Here is a 15960-nt window from a genome sequence, read left to right on the forward strand (position 1 = left end):
CATCTATCCTTTAGGGCATTGGTTTGTATGGTCACCTGGAACCTAATGGGACAAATCCCAGCCCCAAGTGACAAGTCTATCCCTCAAACTTCCACTATTGAGCCAAGCTGGATAGTCAATCATCAACAACGTCCCTGAGTACTGCAGACCAGCTTAACTCAAGTATTGCATTAACAAATCCATCACAGAAAGTTGCCTTGGTTTCAATCTTCCTTTTCCAGGGGTGTCATCTTGGAACCATCTCTATCCAAAGGGACCCTGCTTAATTTCTTGTATATATTGTTGGTGTAAATGTCCACATTAGGGATCTTTCTAGGAAAACGACAACGTATGTGACAGCTTCAGAACTGAGGACCACACAAAAATAGAACACTATAGGTCTGTTCCTTTTTACTTACCTTGAGCTGTCTGCAGCGGTAATGGCAATTGAAGGAAGAGTTTTCAGTGGAAGAGTTGTTGGCCTTGTTAGGTGTTCGGTTTCTGAATTTTTTTCCCAGTCATATTGTTCTGCCAGTCTGAAGGCTAATGGTGGAAGCTGCAGAGCATGAAACGAAAGTCTTCTTACAAGATAGGGTTCCATTCCCAATTGTGCTTCTGGATCTGGGCTATCAGACTCAGAGACTTCGTCTGTGCTCTGTATAAAAAAAGCATAATTATTTGTTACTACCTTAAATACAAAGGACGCACATCTAATAAATCAGTAGCAAATAGTTATTAACCAGCTTCTGTATTCAAACTAAAAACATTAAGTTTGATGACACAAAGGAGATGCTCTGCATTAATTTCTGTGGGGGGGGTCTCTTGATCGTCCGCCATATCTCCAGTGGAAGATCTGTGGAAACTCCAGAGAAACAGTGTAAACGATTTACGTAATTTCTCCAGGGTTTCATCTCAACTTCCGCCAAAGTTACGGTGGGAGATCGGTAAATCCCCACATAAATTCTACCCCTCTGAATTATTGCAAAATTCAGTGATATAAATGTATCGCTCACCTTTTATCTATTTCAGAACATAAGAAATAGGAACAGGAGTAGGCTGTATGGCCCTTCGAGCCTGCTCCGCCATTCAATAAGGTCATGGCTGATCTTCGACCTCAACTCCACTTTCCCGTCAGATCCCCATACCCCTTGATTCCCTTAGAGTCCAAAAATCTGTCCACCTCAGTCCTGAATGTATTGAACAACTCAGCCTCTGGGATCGAGAATTCCAAAGATTCACAACCATCCGAGTGAAGAAATTTCTCCTCATCTCAGTCCTAAATGGCCAGCCCCTTGTCCTGAGACTATGCCCCCTAGTTCTAGATTCTCCAGCCAGGGGAAACAGCCTCTCAACACCTACCCTGTCAAGCCCTCTTAGAATCTTATATGTTTCAATGAGATCACTTCTCATTCTTCTAAACACCAGAGAGTATAGGCCCATTCTACTCAATCTCTTCTCATAAGACAACCCTCTCATCCCAGGAATCAATCTAGTGAACCTTTGTTGCACTGCCTCTAAGGCAAGTGTATCCTTCCTTAGATAAGGAGACCAAAACTCTACACAGTACTCCAGGTGTGGTCTCACCAAAGACCTGTACAATTATGGCAAGATTTCCTTACTCTTGTACTCCAACCCTCCTGCAATAATTGCTTGCTGTACCTGCATGTTAACTTTCTGTGTTTCATGTGCAGACACCCAAATCCCTCTGAACACCAACATTTAATAGTTCCCCACCATTTAAAAATATACTGCTTTTCTAGTCTTCCTACCAAAGTGAATAACCTCACATTTCCCCACATTATACTCCATCTGCTACCTTTTTGCCCACTCACTTAACCTGTCTATATCCCTTTGCAGACTCTTTGGGCTCGATTTTCGCGTCGGGTTACCTGCGGGTTTCCAGCGGGGGGGCCCCGAAAATCCCGATATCCGGTCACGTGACCGGATCGCGCCGAAATCCCGCCCACTTCCGGGTACCGCGCTGACGTGCGGGGCTGCGCGCGCAAGCCCCGCTGGTGGGAATCCCGCAGGCAATTAAAGCCAGCGGGGTTCCACTTGAGAGTACTTACCTTGCTTGTTGAGGTCAGTTAATGAGCTGAATCAGCTGTCAAAAGAGGAAGTGTGGGATTTTGGGTTCAAGGCAGTGAGTTTCCCACACTGGGGGAAACAGTCTCTCTCCAACCAGGCGTGTTGCAGCCAGCAGCCTGTGGCAGGTGCCAAGGTGCACTCCACGGGGGAGAGCCCTCACCCACGCAGGAGGCCACCGCGTCACATAGGGCAACCCCTGCCCCCCACCACCCCCTGCCAAGCCAGAGGACAGACCGACACGAAACGGCAGCCCTAGTGCGAGGAACCACCCACCTACCCTGCACACCCCTCAGACCAACACCTGCCAGATGGGTGGTGCGTGGACACCCTCGGAGGACGAACAGCATGACCAGCCCCAGCAGCCTCGCAGTCCACGCCGTCCGCCGCAGAGACGTGGAGCCCCCCAACACGGTGTTGTTGCACGCCCACCTGCACAGCAGGAGGGAGGGCTACCGCTGGGAGAGACGCATCGCAGAGGGCACTACCCTCGCCACAGGGTCCACAGACCGAGGCGCAGCTCCCCGGACCTCTCCGAGCAGCAGTGCACAGGGAGGCGCAGATTCGCTCGACATGTAGTCGTGGAGATCTGCAGGCTCTTTCATGCCGAGCTGCTCCTGGCTGGCCCCAGCACCAACTGCTTACCTGTCGCTGTCAAAGTCACCACTGCCCTCCACAACTTCTCCTCCGCATCCTTCCAGGGTGCAGCCGGCTACACTGCCGATGTCTCTCAGTCGTCTGCGCGGAAGAGCCCTGCAAATACACCTGCACCTACTCTGCAGTAACACGATGGGTGGCATCAGTGGTGGGTCCTCATAGTGATACCCAGGAGCGGGCATTATTGGACACAACGGACAGGATTCGCGGAGACATGGCAGTGGTGGTGCCAATATAATGTGTGCTGTTTGTTGCTCTGAAATTCAATATAGGTAACACCCAGGACAAACCCTCAGACACCCTTGTGCACCCCCTTCATGCTCACGACACGTTTGCCTTACGCTGCCTACTGCACATATGTGATGCATGCCCTGTGGCTGCAGCACAGGTGGTGGCAGGTTGAGTGAGGCTGGCCGTGAGGGAGATGCACGAGAGGTTGAGTATGGGATGGAGCAATGAGATTGTATGAGGATTGGGTTGCGTGTTAGTGGCAGGATGAGTACTGGCGAGGTGAGTAGGTGGAGGTAAGATGAGGATGGGGTTTGAGTGGGTATGAAGGGTGATGTGACAGAGTAGTGTTGGCGGTGCCGAAGGAGATGTGGGGTGGGGGCAGTGTTGTGGCAGACGGAGTGTAGGGGAAAGACTTCGTGTTCTCACTGTGGCTGACCTACTGCGGTCATTGCAGCGCCTCCTGCACTGTATGCAGGTGGGCGATATGTTGGTGGCGCAGGTGACCCCCTCTGCCACCTCGAGCCAGGCCTTCTTGGTGGCAGAGGCAGGCCGCTTCCTCCCGCCCGCCGGGGGGAAGATCTGTGTCCTCCCCCTCCTCCTCACCCCATCTGATGATACCTGGGGTGAGGCATCATTAAACTGGGAGCAGCCTTCCCCCTGGGCTGCTCCATGCTGCAATTTGTCCCATTGGTTGCAGCATCTGTCAGTGGAGGACTGCCCCTTTAACTAGAGAGCCTCCAGCTGACAGATCGTACTGCGCATGCGCAGCCCGACCGACACGCAGACCAGCACCGTGGACCCCGGAGGAGCAGGTAATTGATTCCTATTAGTGTGTTGCCTGCTACGATCGCGCGGGCAACCCACTAATTTCGCCGAGCGTGTTGACCACGCTCCCGGAGGACCACCCGCTGGGAACCCGCAGGCCTGCTAAATTCGAGCCCTTTGTGTCCTCCTCACAGCTTACTTTCCCACCTACCTTTGTATCATCGGCAAGCTTGAATACATTACACTCGGTCCCTTCACCTAAGTCATTAATATAGATTGTAAATAGTTGAGGCCTAAGCATTGATCCTTGCGTCACCCCGCTAGTGACAGCCAACCTGAAAATGACCCATTTATTCCTACTCTCTGTTTTCTGTCCATTAACCAATGGTTAGCTATCCATGCTAACCCCATGAGCCCTTATCTTGTGTAACAACCTTTTGTGCGGCACCTTATCGAATCTTTTGAAAATCCAAATATGCTACATCCACTGGTTCCCCTTTATCTGCCCCGCTAGTTATATCCTCAAAAAACTCTAATAGATTTGTCAAACACGATTTCCCTTCCATAAAACCATGATGACTCTGCCAAATCATATTATGATTTTCTAATTGATCCATTACCATGTCCTTAATAATAGATTCCAGCATTTTCCCATAACTGGCCTGTAGTTCCCTATTTTCTCTCTCCCTCCTTTCTTGAATAGCAGTGTTACATTTGCTACCTTCCAATCCACTGGGTCCATTCTAGAATCTAGGGAATTCTGGAAGATCATAACCAATGCATCCACTATCTCTGCAGCCACCTCTTTTAGAACCCTAGGATGTAGGCCAGAAGGTCCAGGGGATTTGTCGGCTTTTAGTCCCATTAATTTCTCCAGTACTTTTTCTTTACTAATCTTAATTACTTTAAGTTCCTCACTCTCATTAGACCCTTGGTCTCCCACTATTTCTGGTATGTTTTTTGTGTCTTCTACTGTGAAGACAGATACAAAATATTTGTTTAGCGTCTCTGCCATTTCCTTATTCCCCATTATAATTTCTCCGGTCTCAGCGTCGAAGGGACCCATTTTTGTTTCTCTACTCTCTTCCTTTTTACATACTTGTAGAAGCTCTTACAATCTTTTTTTATTTCTTGCTAGTTTACTTTCATATTCTATTTTCTCCCTCTTTTTCATTTTTTTCATCATCCTTTCCTGGTTTCTAAAATTTTCCCAATCCTCAGGCTTACTACTTTCTTCACAACATTATAGGCCTCTTCTTTTTATCTAAAACTATCCTTAACTTCCTTAGTTAGCCACGGATGGATCACATTTCATGTGTAGTTTTTATTCCTCAATGGAATGTACATTCGTTGAGAATCATGAAATATTTCTTTAAATGTTTGCCATTGCTTATCTACCGTCATATCTTTTAATCTAATTTTCCAATCAACCGTAGCCAACTTGCCCCTCATACGTATGTAATTTGCTTTGTTTAAGTTTAAGACTCTAGTTTTGGACTTAAGTACATCATTCTTGGTTTCAATGTGAAATTCTATCATATTATGATCACTCTCCCCCAGCAGATCCCTTACTATGAGATTACTAATTAACCCTATCTCATTACACAAGTCAAAATCTAAAATTACATTGCAACTGTGACATTTAAAAAATTCCCATCTCCAATTTTTCCCCTATCCCTCCTTTCCAGAAGGCAGTAATTCCTGCTGATATAAAGTTTCATTAAATTGCTCAAGCAGCCATTCTTCATGTGAGAGCCTGGAAAATGGAAATTGTTGGTGGACTATTAAAGTATGGGAACATTGCAGCTGAGTCCAATACTGATATTAACCAATGTCCAAAAGCAGGCACTTGCAGCTGGTGCCCTGGCTTACAGGTGGCGATACCTTGCCTGTTTCTGAAGCCTCCCTGCCTGCCTATATTTCCAACCATCTGCTTCACCCAAACTGCCACAGTGGTGGTGTGCCCCTTATTTACCAAATCACATCTTCCTTTCTTCCTCTATTCATCTGGCACCTTCTCCTCTTTCCTCTCCTTTAAATTCCTCATTCTCTACTGTCCCCAGGCTCTATCCTGAGTTTCTCATCAAGAAATGCTCAGTCCTTTTCTCCCTTAGCCTCTGCACTGAGCGACTCATCATCATAATTTCAATTTCTATCTCAACTCACCTTGCCCTCACCCCTCTGATTTCACTTCCCTCCTGTCCTCCCTAAACCTCTCTTTCCACATAAACTTTCCTCCCACATTCATGGTGACCCCCTCGACCTTGCCATCTCACATGGCCTCTCTATTCCCATGGTCTCAATCACACACAAGGTCATCTCTGTCTACTTTCATGTATCTCTCGCCTTTCACATTCCCGTACCCCTTCCCAACCTGACTACATTCTTTGTCTGACCCTGGAAAAAACTTTCCCTGATGTCTCTTGCAACTGTAACTTCAAACTCCCAACTGTCTAGCCTTTGGCCTTCCATTCACCACAATACTTCTACAGCTGTCGATCTGCTCAACCACTTTCTCACCTCCACCCTTGTTCCTAGTACCTTTAGTAAAGGATAGATCCTTGGGAGATTCCATAGTTAATGATGTGGAGGTGGGAAGAGAAGCCATTGTTGGGGATGCTCTGACCACAATTGAATCGATCAGAGTGGCAAGGGCAGTCCAGCTCAACTAGGCAACAGAAGAGAAGCGTTGGAGGAGGATGGTGTGGTTGAGAAAGCCTGTCAAAGGCTGCTGAGTGGTTGAGAAAAACAAGGACTATGGTCATAGCCGTTTATGGCTTAAATTCAGAACATTTCAGTGCTGTGGCAGGAGTGGAAACCTGATTGGAGAGATTCAAACATGGAGTTGCAGGAAACATAGGTACGGATTTGACAGCACAACACGTTCAAGGATTTTTGAGAGGAAACTTTTACTGTTTCCCAACCTGGTTGTTCCCTTGATATGATCCTCAACTTGCTCCCTCAAGTCAAGGGGCGCAGACTTGAAGATAACCCTGGCTACTTTTCTCCACTACAAACCGTCTCCTTAAACCACTCTCCCCGCCCCCTTAGCCATCGTCTCCAATAACAAGTGTGAGGAGATCATGGATGTCTTCATCACTTCGGCTGCTTCTACTACCTCCCCCCTTCTCTACCAAGCTAAATTTCCCCCAAAATTCACCTGTTCTAGCCCTGAACCCGCATCTTTTTCTAGCTTCTCTCCTATCTACCCTCATGGCTCCTCCTAGCTCATCTTTTCCATGAGACCCACCTCCTGCTCTCTCAACCTCATTCCCACTAAATTGCTGACCACCCAACTTCCCTTCTTGGCTCCCATGCTAGCTGATATTGTAAATGGTTCCCTCTCCTCAGTTACTGTCTCCTGCCCTTTCAGAATGGCCATCACACCTTCTCAAAAAACCTTCGACCCCTCTGTCCTTGAAAACTACTGCCACCTCCCACCTCCCTTTGCTCTCCAAAATCCTTGAACGTATTGTCCTCTCAAATCCGTACCTATGTTTCCTGCAACTCCATATTTGAATCTCTCTAATCAGGTTTCCACCCCTGCCACAGCACTGAAATGTTCTGAATTTAAGCCATAAATGACTATGACCATAGTCCTTGTCTTTCTCAGCCATTCAGCAGCCTTTGACAGGATCAACCACACCATCTTCCTCCAATGTCTCTCTTCTGTTGCCCAGTTGAGTTGGACTGCCCTTGCTTGGTTCCACTCTCATCGATCCAACTGTGGTCAGAGCATCGCCAGCAATGGCTTCTCTTCCCACCTCCGCATCATTACCTATGGACTCTCCCTAGGATCTATCCTCGGTCCACTCGTATTTCTCATCTATTTGTTGCCCCTCGGCGACACCATCCAAAGATATAGGCCTGGAAATTTGGCCGCACAGCGTCCGTTTTTTGGGCACTTAACAACCTCCTTAGCCCCCAATATGGCAGGTGGGATGCGCACACTCATTACGAGCTGGAAGTGCACCGCCCGTTATATTGGTAAAGACCAAAATATAGGCTTGCAGTGCGCGTAAGCCTAAAACAGGCATTCAGCCCTTTGTTTTTGCAAATAAAGTTAACACCCATCCTGTTTGAGGCCCCCGCTGCAGGATTGGTGTTCGCTGTGAACATTTGTTAAAAACCAGAAATGGAGGATACATCATATAAAGCCAATTGATATGATTTATACTTTTTGTGGAATTGTTTGATAACTTACAAGTCAGCATTCTGTGATTCCTTAGAACCTTGTTTAGTGATGACAGGCAGCACAATTTACAAGCACTGTGATGTAAGAATTTGAATATCTATTACCTTGCTAGCAGAAGGATGTTACAGAGTTATTTTCACCAGGATTGCTCACAATATTATATTATTATAATATATTCTTGGTTACCCTCTGGAAATTTCAAACACAGCCAACTGGATTTCCATGTCAATAGCAGCAACTAATCAAATGTGCAAGAGTTCCTGAAGCATTGAAAGGTTTTTTAATTGACAGCCGCAACCTGGGCAGCTTTGCCCTTGAAACAGAAAAAAAACCATCTTTTCAATCATTGCATGAAAGGCTCTGAGATAGGAATTACTGAATTAACCCTTCTTGAAAGTATAGCTTCCACGAATAACCTACATTTTTAGGATTGTATTAAAACGTTTCCTTTCTAAGACATCACTGCACCCAATTTAAACATCTTACAAGGCATTTTTCAGATTTTGGAATAACTCCTATAAGATTCTATGGGGCAAACTATAAATCCTACAGGATTTTCACTTTCTTTACAAGATCTAATAATATCCTTGCAATTGTGAAATAATGCTTTGTTGTCAATTATCTGACTTCTGGAGGTGAGACAAACTCCTGTCATTCAATGGTTTATTACTATGTGTAGTGTCAGTGGATGTTTTCTTTGGAACATTTAGTAATTTCATGACTTCACTGAGCACTTGGGTATGGTAGTGCAGTGGTTATGTTACTGGACTAGATTAGTAATCCAGAGTTCACATCCCACCATAGTAGCTTGACAGTTAAAATGCTAGTATTGGTGTAAGTAAAAACCCAACTTGTTTGTTAATCTCATTTAGAGAAGGAAACCTGTTGTGCTTACCTGATCTGGCCTATATGTGGTTGACTTTTAACTGCCCTCTGAAGTGATCTAGCAAGCCACAGTTACCTTCTCAGGGCAACTAGGGAAGGGCAGTAAATGTCAGCCTTGCTAGTGATGTCCAGGTCCCAAGAATAAATTTTTAAAAAGCACGCTCAGTTGCATAACATTTTACAAAACACCAATTAAGACATTCAAGAAATGCCATCTTTTTATCTGTTTTTAGGTACAGAAAAATGACTTATTGAAGCACTGGATAGCTACATAACTGGAAACACAAACCATAACAGTATAATCAAAGTATATAGTCAAACAACAAATTCAGGTACATCTGTTTAAATTTCTTCATTAAAACTATTTTTAACCTTCCCAATTGGGTCCCATGATGTAGAATGACATAGAAACATAGAAAATAGGAGCAAGAGTAAGCCATTTGGCCCTTCGGGCCTTCTCCGCCATTCAAAATGATCATGGCTGGTCGTCCAACTCAGTAACCTGTTCCCGTTTTTTCCCCACATCCCTTGATCCCTTTAGCATTAAGAAATATATCTGTCTCCTTCTTGAATACATCACCTATTATTCTTCTAAACTCTAGTGAATATAGGCCTAGTCGACCCAATCTCTCCTCATACGTCAGTCCTGCCATCCCAGGAATCAGTCTGGTGAACCTTTGTTGCACTCCCTCCGTAGCAAGGACATCCTTCATCAGATAAGGAGACCAAAACTGCACACAATACTCCAGATGTGGTCTCAACAAGGCCCTGTATAACTGCAGTAAGACATCCTTTGCTAAGAGGATGGCTGGTAATCTGCTGCAAAATCTTCTCCAATACCACTCTTAACCAGTCAGTAGGGCATGCTTGAAAGCAGATTGGGGATTATTTTCTTTTTGATTTTCCTTTCGCCCGCTCTTCCCACTCCCCAACTCTGTGAGAAAGTGCCAATCCAATGGCATTTCATGATATTGAGGCAAGTGAGATCAGGAACTTAACAACTGTTGGTGTAAATTTATGTTGTATCGCAGTGTGGCACCATAAGCTGGTTGTCTGATGCACAACACTGTCTGACAGTTTGACTGTTGACCTATCACAGATGGCAGAGCTGCACGGTAGATGTGGGCAACTGACCATCTCTGATTCCCTTATTCAAGCTATGGTAATGTGGAATCTTTTGTGGGTTGTGGATCTGATAGTTCTTTTCAGAGCTTTAAAAGACAAGTAAACTGAACAGTTACAGTGCTAGCACTGCCACTGCAATATGTTAACATTAACGTATTTACATTTTATATTTTTTATTTGTTTTGTGGTGATCAGTAATTCAAATAAATAAATAAGAGTGAAGGACTTGCATACAGTTGCCTAATGCTTATGATACTGGACTAACAACCCAGAAGCTGTGATTTCCAATCCCACCATGGCAAGTTGTGAAATTGTATTCAATAACCTGGTAAATTGTGTTGCCAGAGGGTTGTAAAAACCCAACTTTTTCACTAACATCCTTCAGGAAAGATAAAGTTAAAGATAACTTGCCATCCTTACCTGTTCTGGTCTCTATGTGATTCCAGTTCCACAGTATGGGGGTAATTTTGATTTTGGGCAATAGTATAAAATGAATGAATCAGCTGCCCATTATACATCTCTCCCGATTGTCATTTCCATTTTACAGTATCGGCCAAAGTCAAAATGACCCCTATATGTTTGACCGCAAGGATGGGTAATAAATACTGCCTTGCCAGTGTTACATACATCACACAAACAAACAAATTTTAAAAACCCTCAAGGAAGAGAGTAAACAACTTCTACTGAGTCAGGGTAAAATGATCAGGAGCAGTGGATATCTAAATCTCCCGAGGGCAAGAGAACAATAATTTCTAAAATTTTCACAATAGCCCTGAGTTTTGGAGACTGTATACTCCATTATAATCATCTCTCATTTTTTTGCTGCCGTTACACTATGCTACACTTGCCTTGTGCATTCCAATTTTTGAGAATTAGTTTCTTTCACTTAAGAACTCCACCAGAAACAATCCTTTCATACGTTTCAAACTAGAAAAATCTGCTAGTGCCACTGAAAAGGGTATCGATACATAACCATGTGGTGCAAGTGACTAAATATATTTTTTCCAAAATGCTTACGCATTAGTATTTCTAGAAGCTTGTGGACCAGGGGCTTCCCCTCCCTTGCAAGTTGCCAACATTTACCATTGGGTTTAATTGTCTTTCTATATAATCATGTATTCCATATAATCATTTAATCTGTGTTTTATCTCTTGGTCCCAAAATTGTGTAGGCCACGATCCCAGCAGTAACACCAGGATCGTGCCTGTGGGTGTATTCCAAAGCTGACTCCGCCAGAGTTGGCAGGTCTAATGGGAAGGCACCACATTTGTATGGGGCCATCGAACACTCGCATCACTATGGGCACATCTCAGGCATCTGCCTGTCCAATGATGCTGGAAACTCTAGTGCCTGACCCTTATCAGGCCAGCCCCTCCCCAAGATCCCATGCAGTACCTCCTCTTCAGCCTCCTGTGTAAGGTGGCTGATACTAATTTTTGTTTTAGACCCCTTCCCTGGTCTGGACCCCCTTGTCAGGGTCCACTTCTGCCCTTCTGGAGGCCAGCACCTTCAATCTCAATGGACGTACCTGCTTCCTGTCCTTTGTGAACCAAGGAAGTGAGAACTCCCAGAATAAAGAGTCCCTGTCCCCAACCTCACCCACTGCCTGTCATTGGCCATGTAAAGGGAAGTTTCACCACTTACAAGGCTGAGCAAGAAATCCAAAAAAAAGTTGGGACCTGGCGTATCCGTGTCCTGACCTTTTTCCAAGCTGTTCTGATAGACTTTCCCATTTTGCCTGTGTGTACCTCCTGACTACAAAATCTTATGTCCTCTTATGTTTTGTCACACTTTGTATTAATATAAATTGCTATGTCCACAACTGTCATGGCAATGCCCTGTGTAAATAGGTTCCAGTATAATTACAGGCTTTGGTCACTAGCAGGTGGTATATTATATGTTCCACACAAATGGCTCAAAGTGCTTTCTGAATTTTTTTTTGTCCACAATAAGGGTTTAAACAAAATAAAACATTCAAAAGTTACAGGCAATAGCGAACTGGCAGCTTGTTTTGCACCACCGCCCAAGAATAATTTCACCCCACGCAGTTTTCAGAATTTCCCAACATACAATCTGCATACTGAGTATGTGCAATTTGCAGAATTCCCCAGCATGCAATCTGTGCATCAACAGGAGTTGAAAGGGTAGAAGGGTGTGTCCCTTCATCTTGGAAGAACTTGAGAGTTTCTTTGCTTTTTCTACAAGTCTTTGGAAGTGTCTGGAGATTGAATTCTCAAAGCTTTATTTCAGGCAAGTGATAAATTATGTAATTATATTAGAATTGTGCTTCTCGGTTATGAACTCATCAGAGAAAAGCAGAGGCAATACATGGGAACAGAAGCATCTGTGATTGCAGGTTCTTTGTTGATTGTTAGAAAAGAAAACAAAGAGATTGTCCATAGAGAATAATTTTCTTTTAGTCAATCATCTCTTTTGGTCATATATATTCAGTTAAAAAAACCTGTCCAGAACCATTTTTAATAGTTCACAATTTTTTATATAAAAACTTGGAAACGGTATGAGCAATGAGGTTTGAACATTTTGAGAGGTAATTTTTGTTCATTTGTAGAAATTTATGCTTATTAAAGATTGTATAAATTGGTAAACTATTAGTACGGTCCTGGCAATTGCCGGGAGTGCACATCAGGAAACTGCGCAAACCCGAGCCCATGATTTTCCAATGCTTAATTTTAAGCAGGAAATTTATCCTTAAATGCTATAAAGCAGGAACCTAAAGATGGAAAACAGCTAATGATGGGGAGCGTGGTGGGGGTACCTGAGGGCTCAAAAGGGATTGTGGATGGATCAGGGGAGGAGGCTAACACAGAATCATAGAATAGTTACACCACAGAAGGAGGCCATTCGTCCCTTTGAGCCCATGCCGGCTCTCTGCAAGAGCAATCCAATTAGTCCCACTCCCCTGCCCTATCCCCGTAGCCCTGCACATTTTTTCCCTTCAAGTACTTATCCAATTCCCTTTTTGAAAACCACGATTGAATCTGCCTCCACCATCCTTACAGGCAGTACATTCCAGATCACAACCACTAGCTGCGTACAAATGTTTTCCTCATGACGCCTTTGGTTCTTTTGCTAATCACCTTAAATCTGTGTCCTCTGGTTCTTGACCCTCCCGCCAATGGGAACAGATCTGCTTTATTTACTTTGTCTAGACCCCTCATGATTTTGAACACTTCTATCAAATCTCCTCTCAACCTTCTCTGCTCTAAGGAGAACAACCCCAGCTTCTCCAGTCTATCCACGTAACTGAAGTTCCTCATTCTAGTAAATACTTGAGGTTTAAGGCCAAAGGCACTTTTGGTCCTATTCTTCGGAGTCCCCCTTCCCCACAATGGTGTTAGGCCCTGCTGCCCCCAATACTACTGGATCTCTGCAACCTGTAATGCTCCAAAGTCCCGTTCCCAGTTCTGTTAGACCCCAGGACCTCCTCAGATTTTCTCCATCTCTCCCTACTCCTAGATCTCTGGATCTCCTCTCAGTGTTCACATATCCCTAGACTGCATCCTCAGCGTTCCCTGATCCCTGAATTCCTCCAATGTTTCCAGACCTTGAGAACCTTCATTCCAGTGACAGCAGATCTCAGGATTCCTCTCCCAGTGGTTTGGATCGATGGAGCGACCCCATTGTTCCAAGTATCTCCATCTCCAGCGTTCCCAGACCCTTAGAGCCTACCTCAAAATACTGATGGACCCCAAGACCCCATCCCAGTAATGCCAGACCCCAGGGTTGCTCCCACTGCTAATAAAATAAATGTCCATGCTGATACTATTTAGCATAACCCCCCACCCACCATCTCCCACACATTCTTATAAAACCTCCAGATCACTGTGAGCGAGGCCACGTGAGATATGCTAGAATCTATTAAATATTTTTAAATATATTGTTTTCAAGCATGCACTCACAGTGGCACAAATATGCAGAACATAACTCCACGGTTGGTTCCATGTACACCATTTATATTAAGCTAATTTTGAAGAAGTTACCTTAGAACTATCTGACCCAAGTGTTCATTTTTGATGTTCAAGCCTAGACAATGAGGGGGAATTCTCCTCCATGATCCAGTCTGAAGTTGGTGGGATCACAACAAACACTGAAGGAAAATTCCAGTGGTGAGGACTACCACTGCCTCATCGTTCTGACAGGGAATGCACTACAGCAACTCGCCAAGGCTTCTTCGACAGCACCTCCCAAACCCGCGACCTCGACCACCTAGAAGGACAAGGGCAGCAGGCGCATGGGAACAACACCACCTGCACGTTCCCCTCCAAGTCACACACCATCCCGACTTGGAAATATATCGCTGTTCCTTCATTGTCGCTGGGTCAAAATCCTGGAACTCCCTTCCCAACAGCACTGTGGGAGAACCGTCACCACACGGACTGCAGCGGTTCAAGAAGGCGGCTCACCACCACCTTCTCGAGGGCAATTAGGGATGGGCAATAAATGCCGGCCTTGCCAGCGACGCCCACATCCCGTGAACGAATTTTTAAAAAAATAAAAAAAATTCCCTCTCCCTGCCGAGACCATTGCTGGCCACTCCATTCCCACCCATCACATGCAAATCATCTTGGGAAGCGTGGTCCAGGTCCCCAGAGGATTTCCCTCCTGCCCACCCCACTACTGCCACTTCCCGGGGCCGCCATGTGGAAGGTGGTGGTAGGCCGCAGGAAGCGGCGGTAAAGACCTTAAATCTGTGTCCCCTGGTTATCGACCCTTCTGCCACTGGAAACAGTTTCTCCTTATTTTCTCTATCACAACCATTCATGATTTTGAGCACCTCGATCAAATCTCCCCTTAATCTTTTCTGTTCTAAGGTGAACAACCCCAGCTTTTCCAGTGTCTCCACATAACTGAAGTCCCTCATCACTGATCACATTCTAGTAAATCTCTTCTGCACCCTCTCCAAGGCCTTGACATCCTTCCTAAAGTGTGGTGCCCCGAATTGAACATAGAAACATATAAAACATAGAAAATAGGAGCAGCAGTAGGCCATTTGGCCCTTCGAGCCTGCTCCACCATTCAATATGATCATTGGTTGATCATCTATCTCAATACCATATTCCTGCTCTCTCTCCATACCCCTTGATGCCTTCAGTGTCTAGAAATCTATCCATCTCCTTCTTAAATATATTCAGTGACTTGGCCTCCACAGCCTTCTGTGGTAGAGAATTCCACAGGTTCACCACCCTCTGAGTGAAGGAATTTCTCCTCATCTCAGTCCTAAATGTCCTACCCCGTATCCTGAGACTGTGACCCCTCGTTCTGGACCCCCCGGCCATGGGAAACATTCTCCCTGCATCCAGTCTATCTAGCCCCGTCAGAATTTTATACGTTTCAATGAGATCCCCTCTCATTCTTCTAAACTCTAATGAATACAGGCCTAGTCGAACCAATCTCTCCTCATATGTCAGTCCTGCCATCCCAGTCCTGCCATCTAGTTAAGGATCCCCTTGGAATGAGTGACCATAACATGGTTACATTCCATATCCAATTAGAGGGTGAGAAGATTGGTTCTCAAACAAGCGTACTGAGCTTGAATAAAGGAGACTATGATGGTATGAGAGCGGAATTGATTAAAGTGGACTGGGAAAATAGATTAAAGGGTAATGAGCAGTGGTGTTCATACAGTTATATAAAAAGAAAAAGGGTGGCTAAGGCAAACGTAGGTCCCTTAGAGGATGAGACCAGGAAATTAATGGTGGGAAACATGGAGATGGCAAAAATGCTGAACAAATATTTAGTTTCAGTCTTTACGGTAGAGGACACGAAGAATATCCCAACACTGGACAAACAGGGGGCTCTAGGGGGGGAGGAGCTAAATACGATTAAAATCACTAAGGAATTGGTACTCAGTAAATTAATGGGACTCAAGGCGGATAAATCCCCTGGACCTGATGGCTTACATCCTAGGGTCTTGAGGGAAGTGGCAGTGGGGATTGTGGATGCTTTGGTAATAATTTTCCAAAATTCTCTGGACTTGGCAAAGGTCCCGGCAGATTGGAAAACTGCTAATGTAACAC

This window comes from Heptranchias perlo, chromosome 1 (assembly GCF_035084215.1).
Source record: "Heptranchias perlo isolate sHepPer1 chromosome 1, sHepPer1.hap1, whole genome shotgun sequence".
Lineage (NCBI taxonomy): Eukaryota > Metazoa > Chordata > Chondrichthyes > Hexanchiformes > Hexanchidae > Heptranchias > Heptranchias perlo.